The sequence below is a fragment of the Apium graveolens genome, chromosome 3, assembly GCF_009905375.1.
Source record: "Apium graveolens cultivar Ventura chromosome 3, ASM990537v1, whole genome shotgun sequence".
NCBI classification, from domain to species: domain Eukaryota; kingdom Viridiplantae; phylum Streptophyta; class Magnoliopsida; order Apiales; family Apiaceae; genus Apium; species Apium graveolens.
The window spans coordinates 16,814,575-16,819,788 of record NC_133649.1 but is presented as its reverse complement, the minus strand read 5'-3'; positions in this window follow the sequence as shown (position 1 = coordinate 16,819,788).

Genomic DNA, 5,214 nt, shown 5'->3' with positions numbered 1-5,214 from the left:
AAAAGAAATCCACCCTTTCTCAGCAATCATCGGCAATAATTCACCATCCCTCCCTGATGGAAAAAATCCCCTCTCTTTCAGAATCGGCTTAGTTAGTAGCCTTGTATACTCCTCCTCAGCAGCCCTATCCACCAATCGGGACCTCGCAGCAGCACCCCTCGAAGAATCAGCAATAGGAATGGTGCTACTGCTATCAACAGTTCGAGATCTCTTTGGGGCCATTGAAACTGAGGATAAGTGTTCGAGATTTGTGTTTTGTGTGTAGGAGAGAGTTTTTAAGTTGAAAGTATGTGGGAGATGTATACGGGAGGATGTGTGTATATATAGGGTAAGATTTAGGTTTAGAATTAGAATAGGAGTGGGGTTGTGGCTTGTTGTGGGGGAAAATTTGTGGGTAATGGGGTTATGGTCGTGGGTTTATGTTTTTGTGTATTTTGCTATCTTTTTTATAAGGCCTAAAAAAAATTTCCAGCAGAAGGGCTCCAAGCGGCCGCGCGGGCTTTCCAGGCGGGCGCCTCAGCTTCCAGGCGACCTCCCTAGATTTTAGGCGATCGCCCGGGGGGTCTCTGGAATTTTTTTTCTACCCATTTTTCTGATTGTTTTGGTTTTTTTGATAGAGTACCAACTTCTAAGGGTTCCTATAGTCTCAAATCTTGGGTTGCCTCCCAAGAAGCGCTTCTTTTACGTCATTAGCTTGACGTAGAGTAGCTCGATCAAGTTAACAATAAAATGGCACTAACCACTTCCCGGTTTGTTGTGTCCCCATAATAATGCTTCAATCTCTGACCATTAACCTTGAATGCTTGGCCCATATCGTTCTCAAAAATCTCCACCGCTCCATGTGGAAACACAGTTTTGACGATAAATGGTCCAGACCACCTTGATTTTAACTTTCCAGGAAAAAGTCGGAGACGAGAGTTGAATAAAAGAACTTGTTGCCCCGGCACAAATGACTTAGGAGATAACTTCTTGTCGTGCCACCTTTTCACTTTTTCCTTGTACATTTTGTTGTTCTCGTACGCTTGCAGTCGAAATTCATCAAGTTCATTTAACTAAAGCATTCGCTTCTTTCCAGCTGCATCTAGATCAAGATTTAACTTCTTTAAGGCCCAATACGCCTTATGCTCAAGCTCCGCAGGTAAATGACATCCCTTATCATAGAAAAGTTGAAACGGGGACATCCCAAGTGGAGTCTTGTATGCTGTTCTATAAGCCCAAACAGCTTCATCAAGCTTCAAAGACCCATCTTTCCTTGACGGATAAACAACTTTCTCTAGAATGCGCTTGATCTCTCTATTAGACACTTCAGCTTGACCATTAGTTTGCGGATGATAGGCAGTAGCAATACGATGATTCACATTGTAGTGCTGCATCATAGAAATGAACTTACGGTTGCAGAAATGCGACCCCTCATCACTTATGATTACTCGTGGTGTTCCAAACCTTGTGAATATCTGCTTATGAAGAAAATTCAACACTAACCTTGCATCATTCGTCGGCAGAGCCTTGACTTCTACCCATTTCGAGACATAATCGACTGCCAGCAAGATGTACTGATTATTGCAGGACGAGATAAATGGTCCCATGAAATCGATTCCCCAAATATCGAAGACCTCAACTTCAAGCATCACATTTAAAGGCATCTCATCCTTTCTAGTAAGATTCCCCACTCTTTGGCAACGATCACACCTTAAAATGAACTAATGTGCATCCTTAAACAACGTAGGCCAGAAAAAACCTGCTTACAGAATACGAGCTACTGTCTTTTCACCCCCATAATGTCCACCATAAACTGTGGAATGGCAGTCTCGTAATATCCCCTCCGTCTCACAGAATGGGTTACATCTCCTGATGATTTGGTCAACTCCTTGTCTAAATAAATATGGTTCATCCCACATGTACCACTTCACCTCATGCAGAAACTTCTTCTTTTGAGTTGTATTCATATTAGGAGGCATTATATTGCTAACAAGATAGTTCACAATGTCTGCGAACCATGGTTCTTCCTCCTGAACTGCGAACAACTGCTCATCCGGAAAAGATTCGTTGATCAAAGTCTTATCATGTGAAGTAGAATCAGGATTCTCCAATCTAGAGAGATGGTCAGCTACTTGATTCTCAGTACCTTTTTGATCCTTGATCTCTAACTCAAATTCCTGTAGCAAGAGCACCCAACGAATAAGTCTAAGCTTCGAATCCTTCTTTGAGACCAGATAGCGAATGGCAGCGTGATCAGTGAATACTGTCACCTTTGTCCCAAGTCGATAAGATTGAAATTTTTCGAAACCAAAGACTATAGCCAAGAGCTCATTCTCAGTAGTGGTGTAGTTCAATTGAGCTTCATTAAGCGTCTTACTAGCATAGTAGACCACATAAAATATATTATTCTTGCGCTGCCCAAGAACTGCTCCCACTGCATAATCACTTGCATCGCACATCATCTCAAAAGGTTCTGTCCAATTAGGTGCCGTTATAACTGGTGCAGTTATTAAACTCTTCTTGAGAGTCTCGAATGCTGCCAAGCATTCATCATCAAATTTGAAAGGCACATCTTTCTCGAGCATGTTGCACAACGGCTTAGATATCTTAGAGAAGTCTTTGATGAAACGCCGATAAAAACCTGCATCACCAAGGAAACTACGGATTCCTTTCACAGAAATAGGTGGCAAAAGATTTACAATGACCCCCACCTTGACCTTATCAACCTCAAGGCCCTTACTAGAGACTTTATACCCAAGAATGATGCCTTGTTGCACCATGAAGTGACATTTTTCCCAATTGAGCGCCAAATTAGTTTCCACACACCTTTTGAGCACCGAACGAAGATTATTCAAACATTCATCAAACGAATGTCCAAAGACGGAGAAGTCGTCCATGAACACTTCGAAATTATTTCCAATCATATCAGAGAATATAGCCATCATGCATCTCTGAAAAGTGGCAGGTGCACCATATAAGCCAAACGAAACTCTGCGAAAAGCAAATGTGCCAAATGGACAAGTGAAAATTGTCTTTTCTTGATCTTCTGGTGCAATTCAAATCTGATTGTAACTCGAATAGCCATCCAGAAGACAATAATACTCATGACCAACCAACATGTCGAGCATCTGATCAATAAATGGAAGAGGGAAGTGATCCTTCCTTGTGGCTTTGTTCAACTTTCTGTAATCCATACATACCCTCCATCCTGTGACTGTTCGAGTGGGGATGAGCTCGTTCTTCTCATTTGCTACCATAATAATACCTCCTTTCTTAGGTACACATTGCACGGGGCTCACCCAAGAACTGTCAGAAATAGGATATATAATTCCTGCATCCAGCCACTTTAGAATTTCTTTCTTCACCACTTCTTTCATGATATGATTAAGTCTTCGCTGTTGCTCAACAGTCGACTTACTACCTTCTTCTAGCAGAATTTTATGCATACAGTACGAAGGGCTGATCCCTTTAGAATCTGAGAATTCAAATGCTCCGGGTAGTGTTGCAGAAATATCCAACTGGATGATGAACTCATTACGGGAGTTTGCCGCGCCAGGAAGACCACTTACGATGATCAGTCGCAGTAGTGCAACCCCACCATTTTCTACATGTGGAGGAGAACCTTTCGGATTTACTTGTCAACCGAACACTGGACTCCTAAGGAATGGACCGTCTTAGGGAACTTCCAGGCCATTTGGGCCAATATAATAAGGCTGGGCCGGCGCCACTCGACCACTTACGCCACTCCTAGTTTAGATGAAATCCATGACTCTGAAACGTAAAGCTTGTCCCCCTTTCCCCAAGTAGAAACTTGTTGATACGACTCCACCAAGAAGTCGTATCTAGTTGGAAAGGAAAACTCACCGATATTTCCCAGGCGGTGCCTGTTAATGGATTAACTTGTTCTAAGAATTTTACTTCCCGAGTGTTGGGTAAGTAATCTGTAATAACCCCAATTTTTGGAATTTTTGAAACCCTTATGAATAGTGTTTTGCTGATTATGCTGAATAAGAAAACTTTTCATGCCACACTATGTAGGGGTTCTTTTATTGATCTTCTGGGATATTATTAGTACTCTATGTGGTATATAAGTGTATGTAAAGATCGTCAGAATCCAAATCCGAACACTTTGATTTTTCCCGGAAATCTACCAGATACAGAAAAAATTGAGTATAAGGTAACAGAATAAAAAGGATTTAAATTCAAGGATTATAAGAGAGGATCATAAAAGGAATATAATGTATTGAGAAAGGTTAAGGAAACCTAAGTAATAAGATCCCGGGTATGATCCCTCAAACGATAAACGAAAACGAAAGTTAAGCTAACCGCACAACAGATCAGCGGTCATTAGGCAAACAATTAAGAGTTAATCAAGGAGGTTAGGGATGATGATGTCATCAAACCAATAAGAGGAGGACAAATGGGGGAGGGTGACGTAACAAGGTGACATAAGCATGAAAAAGAAAGGTGTGTTGTTGGTTGATTAAGAACCACACAAAAGTTACCATGGTAAAAGGTAATAAATTAAAACAAAACAAATTAACCAAGCCAACCAACAATTCATTTCACCAAAAACACAAAGTTATTTCCATTTCTTCATCAAAAGCTCTCGGCTTTCTTCTTCTTCAAAGAAATAAAAAGTCAAAATCCTAGCTCCAAGGTTTGTTAATTAGCAAGGTAATTATCTAAGACTCCTTATGCATAGATATAGCTATCCTATAAGTTTGAGCTTCTAATTCATTCAAAATCTCTTCCTAAAAATCATGGAAGAAGAGGGTGAATAGTGTTTTTCAAGAACTAAATTTTTTGAGTTTTTGTTTAGATTAAGCTTGGATAAGGACTTTTAAGGGTGATTCCAAGTTAATTACTTGATTCTCCACTCTCCAAGGAAGGTATAACCCCTCCAAACCCTAAATTTACTTTGAGTATTAGGTTTAGTTTTGTTGTTATAGTTCATGAGAGGCTTGATTGTTGTGTATGTAGAGGTTAGTTGGTTTTGTGATGTTTTTGGAGTTGTAATTCTTGGATTATTGATTAATGAACTTAAGTATAGTTTAAATTCATGTTTGAGAATAGTATAAATTGATAATATTGAGTTGTTGGGGCTGTTATGGTGAAGTATGGATGGATTTTGGTTGGGATGTTGATTGTGGGATGGTTGTAGGTTGATTTGGAGTGGTATAAATTTGGGTAATCGCGTAAACATAGTCGTCGTAATGCCTGATTTACTTTAGA